We start from the raw sequence: 6,250 nt of genomic DNA, 5'->3' as shown, positions 1-6,250 counted from the left end.
CAGGAGAGCCGAGCTGGCTGCCCGCGCTTCGTGCTGAAAGTCGGGAGTTTGTCTGTCTGCAGCCTGAAACCGCCGCGCTGGGACAGGACAAAACACTCGTATTGGGTTAGTATTTTACCAGCTGATCAGGTCATTGAAAATATCACATGCCCAAAGTTGAGTTCCTGATTGGCTAGTGCAATGTTCTTCTGTGAAATGCAGCCAGACATTCGAGTGTTGCGTCGAACGCGCTCTCATGCTCATCTCGTCATTGGCTTTATATGAGCCCACCCACTATCGCAGGAGAGGCAAAGGGATTATGTAGGACTTCAAAATACTGAAGATAGTAGAAGTGATTGACATGTGCAAAGACAAAGAGACATTATATGAAATTTAGCACCAAAATCCAGCAGCGTTTGCAGCATCTTCTTTCGGTTTCGGTAGAACCGCGTAAAGTATAGTGGTTCCTACTCTGAACCGAACTTCGGTGCCCAACCGTACTTATGGTTTTAGCCCCAGTGTCTCCTGTGGGGATCTTGTGTGCCAGAACTTGCAGCCTTGGTCTGGGGTCGTTGCTTTGGTTGTTGCCCCTGCTGGGGCGGCTGGAGTTCTACATCGCAGCTTCACAGCTGTGGAGTGGACTCTGTTGCTGTTCCGATCTGGCTGGGCGCTGTGGTGATGTCCCTGTGGTGGAACTGGCTCCTGTATGAATCGATTGCCAAATACTGTTTCCTCACAGCAGAGCCAAGCCTTAAGATTCTTTTAGAAGTTATTTTTTAAGTATTCATTATGTTTCGGGTCACGAGTTGTATGTGTTAATGGAGGGGAGGGTGTAGGGTGGGTTGGGTTTTTATTATGTATGTTTTTTGTTTTGTTTATTTTTCTGTTTTAAATGTAAATCGCTTCGAATTGCACAAAGTACAAGAAACAGTTTTTATAAGTAAAGTTTTGTTTGAACGGTAAAATCCTCATGGGTTGATTGGTCCGGAGCCACAAAAAGGTTTGGGACCACTGCTTTGAAGGTATATCTACAAATCAACATATACATTGATGGAGTACACTTGAGTGGACAGAGCTGCCACCACCCTGTGGCTGCCCAGCTGTTTTGTAATAACAATTTCGTAATGACATGTTTGCTGCCTGACTGATGGCCGCCTGGCTGCATTCATGACCAGGCCAAAGATTTTGCAAAAAATCAGCTAATCTTAAAGATTCTGCTGATGCCTCCCCATCACGTGGTGGCAGATGTATTTGTGAGTAGCTTCAACAATGTCAGTTTTACAGAAGGAAAGCCAAATATATTAGCTTTAAAACAACGGTATTAAATAGCCAGGTACAACTGTTAAAGCATTAGCACAAGCAGGAATCAAACAGAATGTATAACATTTTCTAAGACATACTAAACTCTTCAGTGGAAAAAAACAAGGGGGTGACTAAAAAGTGTGAATGTTTTTGAGTTACAGCTTTAAACATCTCAGGGTCTTGAAATACTCCTTCTGGGTGTTTATTGTTTTTCAGATTGGATGATGTGTGTCCCTTCAGATCCCACAGGTACAAACAATCTGCTTCTGCATCAAAAAGGAAAAGCACACGAGGAGTTTTCAAGATCAAGCATCAAATGTTTGTCAGAAGCTGAAGCCTGCGGTTATTGGGGTTTTTATTCTAAGTTTTTGACTGCTCTATTGTAAACTTGTTTAGCTTAAATGTGTCTTCCTTTTTACATGATAGTATTATCTTAATCATGGATGGCATATATCTGTTTTCAGGTATCTGCTGGGGTGTGTGATCTGGGACTGTGTAATCAGGGAATTAGAGATGACCCCCCCCCCCCCAACACACACACACAAAAATGTGGAAAATTCCTATTTAAAGTTAAAAACGATCAGTACATTGTTACTGCCAACATTTTAAAAACGATCAGTACATTGTTACTGCCAACATTACATCTGGAAACCAAATAAAATATCTTTTTATTCTCTGTTTTACTGATTAGTGTCTCACATTTTAGGAGGCAGCTCCGTTCGTTGTCTCTGCTGCTTTTATTGTCACACCCATTTATTTGTGGGGCACATGATATATCTCTATGCAAATGATAATTAAGGGAGTATCTGCACTCATTGTGGATGAGGAAATCAGATGTGCATGAAAGTTTCAGTTGAATGAGATTTATTAAAGCACCGTCTAGCTTTGCAGTCTTGTGGATGAAACGGTGAGCTGTGTGAGCTGTGTAGCTTTGCCGGTTTATGCCCCAGTTTATAATAAAAAATAACAAACTGGTTTATTTTTTCATAAAATCTCCTCCTTTCATCGATTTTACAATTTGTAAAAGTGACTAATTTTACAGAGTGAGATGATTTTCATCCTCAGCTTTTTTTAAAGGTATGTGTTATTGCTTCTTACAAGGTTTAATATCAAATGAGTTATTTCAGAATTTGAACAAAAGCAGATCTACTGCTAACAAAGGATATGGAATGTGTGATTTGTTTGATTTACTTCAAACAGAAAGTTATTTTTAAAAAGTACCTTTTTTAAATATTTAAAGTTAAAATGGCTGTCTAATCAAGTTTAACTCTTCCTATGTCTGTATTTTTGACAACTTGTTTGTTTAAAGTCTTCAGAATTACATTGTTCATAACAGAACTTTATCAATCCTTAACTTAATGGATCTGTACGATGCTTAGTTTTCTTTTTTCTGTGTTTACTAATATTTATCCAAATATGAGTCCACACCTTTAAGTGGTGAAATAAAAAGCAACTTCAATGCAGCTCTTTTAATGGTCCTCTGTGAAAACATTGAAGTTTTTCTTTTTTTTTTCTTTTTTTTAATGGTCTTTTCCAAAGGTTCAGGACTGGGTTTATTGTTTTTTTCTTGATAGTGTTTTCTGTGGTGCAAGATAACTGCAAATAAGAAATGTATTCATTAAGACAAAGTTGTGCAAAAATTAATACTTTGCGCACAACTTTGAAAAACATACACTCAGTGTTTAGTTTTACATTTAAGTTCTGACATGTTTGTTTTGTATATGATTTATCTTTGTTATAAATACGACGCTTTCTTGCCTTGAAAACAAAATTCCTCCCATTAACAAGTGTCAAACTTTCATCATGGGGTCACAGATCTATATATGGAGTTCTGAAACATCACTTCAGCTGTGAGCATGCACATTGAGGCTTGTTTATTAGACTTGGATAGAATTAAACATTTTAGAATGTTTTTGATCCCCTGGCAGGAAAATTATCTTGGTACCATAGCTTTGCTGAATATAAAAAGCTATGACCAGCAATGTCCTGCTGCATTTTTTGTTGCTAGGCAACCATAGCTGATCAGATAAACAATGCTCTGGTCCACAAAGTGGTGTAAAAAAAGAGTGTCAGACATTATTCATAATATAGGTGTAAGAAAATCCATGTTCTTCAAAAAAAAAAAAAAAAAAGAGAGAGAAAGAAATAAGACAATGATAAAAAGAAATCAATAAAAACACCTGAGCAGGTGGCAAAAGGATGGCTCTGCTGTTTGATCGCTGGTCAGCAGCAGCATGTAACCGGGTGGGGTCCCGCTTCACCAGCCAGGACGCTCCCTCCAGGCCCTTGACTTGTCCAGGTGTTCCTTTACTTCGACTATCAGTCAGTAGCCAGGACAGGCTTGGGAGGCATCATGACCCTGACAGGGATATGGCAGATTAAGAGAATGGATGGAAATTAGCAAAGCAGCTAAGCTAATGGAAAGCTAAAGTAGGCTGACTGTCAGCCGACCAAAGTGATAGTTAAAAAGAACTAAAAATCAGAAAACGAAAGAAAGTTGGGTATTCTGATCCTACTGACTTTTTTATTATTTTTTGTCAGATCAGTCAACCGCCAGTTAGCCTACTTTAGCTCTGACTTAGCATAGCTGATTTTGTTTTGTTATTCTCTTATTATCCACCAATTTCTGAACACCGAATGAGTGGAGTGGTACGTCTGCTACTCCTTTTTGGTCTGTTTTCCATCACTTTGCTGCACCTTGTAACGTCTTCTGCATTGTTTACACGATCAGCTGCTATCGCCTGAAAACCACAAAGTAAGGGACAAAGGCATCATATTTTTGATTTTATTTTATTCAACTTTAAACAGATTTGGCTATCAAGGTAATTTCCACGGTACACAGGCAATAATATCATTAAAAGTTATTTGATATACAGTATAAACCTCAACAATGCACATACACAATATATTGTTAACTCGATATATATCTGTGACCCTCGGACGTGTTTTTGAGAGTTAACTGGTCAAATTTCATATTCAAGACAAATAAAAGACATATTTAAATCAAAGATAAATTGTCTTCTAAACAGACATGTCAAATGTAAAACTAAATGTATGTGTTTTTTTTCTTCAAACTTCAGCACAAAGTATCGTTTTCTGCACAACTTTGTTTTTATGAATACAATTCCTTGTCGTATTGTTTTCTCTTGTTCAGATTCATTTAATTATAAATGCATAATAGAGAAGGAAGTACATAGATACTTGATACGATTGTTATTTGATTTAATTGAAGAACTGAAATAATTTGGATCCTATAACTGTGTAGTCACGTTGCTGCATCTTTGTTCTCTGAAGGACATGTGCTGTGTTTGAGCACATGAAGCTGCTGAACATTGAATCATTTTATTTGAGATTGAGACATTTGATGTAGTTGAATTTAATTTGCTGGTGTGTCACATGAGGAGTATTCTTAGTTGTGTTCAGATGAAGACTGTCATGCACATTCTTTCTCAGTGTTCCTGCTGCGCTGCCACTTAGACCTACCTGCACGGGTGTGTGAGTCTTACAAGTGCATGTGTATGTGTCCGCAAAGTAGGGTAGTGAGGGTGGAGGGGTGGCTGGTTAAAGAGAAATGGAGAAAAGAGCTGGTTGTCATAGTAACTCAGGTTTTCAAGGAGAGTCAACCATTCATTTCCACAGTGAAGACTCCAAGGGAACACTTAACTCTGTTCTTCGCCTAAGGATACTACTTTAAAACTGCCTCTCTCCCCACCAATCCTGTCTCCATACTTGGCATGCCCTCACTGAAGTGTCAATCTGAAGTGAAACATTTCAGCTTTTTCCTGCCACTCCAGCCTTCTTCCCGCTTCTCTGTGTCCCTTCCTTTTCCCTCAGTCTTTTCTTTTGTGGTTTCTTTCTCTGCTCCCCTCCTGCCTTTCGCTACTGTTAATCTTTAATGAAACTTGGATGACAAAGATACAGCATGCTGATGTCAGATTCACAGAGTCAGTGATCAAGAGCAAGTTTAACGACTAGTTAATGAATGTGGTGCATTGAGAGGACACCTACAGCTGAGATCTCTGTTATTCAACATGTTCCTCCTCCTAATCCAGTGTATCTAATAAGCTGCAACTGGTAGTTATGACCATACTTGACCGAGCTAACTATCTCTGCTTTATCTGTGTGAACCATCAACAGTTGCTTTTACAAAATTGTGTGATAAATGGATCCAAAAATGCAATGCTATCATACACGATAGCATTCTATAGTAATAACTATAGTTATTACTGAGGGTGACATAAGTGGAGATGGGGCAGACAGCTGCACCTCCAGCTCTTGGTGGCAACAGAGAACATTTGAAAAGAAATGATCACTTTAGAAGAAGCCAAAAATAATCTAAACTTAAAAAAATGTTGGTGGAGGTTCTTCATCTCTCAGCAACAGCGAGGAAAACCTTATTTGAATATCACCAAATAGCATCAGTGAGAACAGCAGCAAGTGGAGGTGAACTGCACTTGGCACCAACCCCTGCAACAGTTCGTCCAAAATGTGGCAGAGGGAGCAAATTCAGTGACTGCACAGGTGTAGTCACTTCCATCCCACTGCAGCTAATCGGCACCTGTCCCATCTATTGAAGTAGGACCAAGCTGGCTCTTCCAAAGCTTTTCATCAGACTGGCTCCAACCAGGTTTCTGCTCCTCAGTGATGTGTCCTAACTCCTCGCCGTGCAGCAAACCTATGCACAACTGTAAAATCTTAATTCTGCGGTTTATTTATTTAAGCTCATTAATTAAATATTTAAGTGTATGCTACTAAGTCTGTGTCTCCTTCATTTTGGATTTGAGCAGGAATTTATTGAAGACAGGACACAACTGGAATATATACGGTATTCTGCATCTAAAATGAAAGTTTTCTGCTGATCATCAGTGGGTGTGCCTGGTCGGGCCTTGTTTACATCACTCCTCGGGGCCTCCGTTTCTCTTGGGTGCGCCTCTCCATGGCGGGGGTGGGCGGCCCCCCCTGGACCTCT

Source organism: Oryzias melastigma, linkage group LG20 (assembly GCF_002922805.2).
Source record: "Oryzias melastigma strain HK-1 linkage group LG20, ASM292280v2, whole genome shotgun sequence".
NCBI classification, from domain to species: domain Eukaryota; kingdom Metazoa; phylum Chordata; class Actinopteri; order Beloniformes; family Adrianichthyidae; genus Oryzias; species Oryzias melastigma.
Note: the sequence above shows the minus strand (reverse complement) of the source record.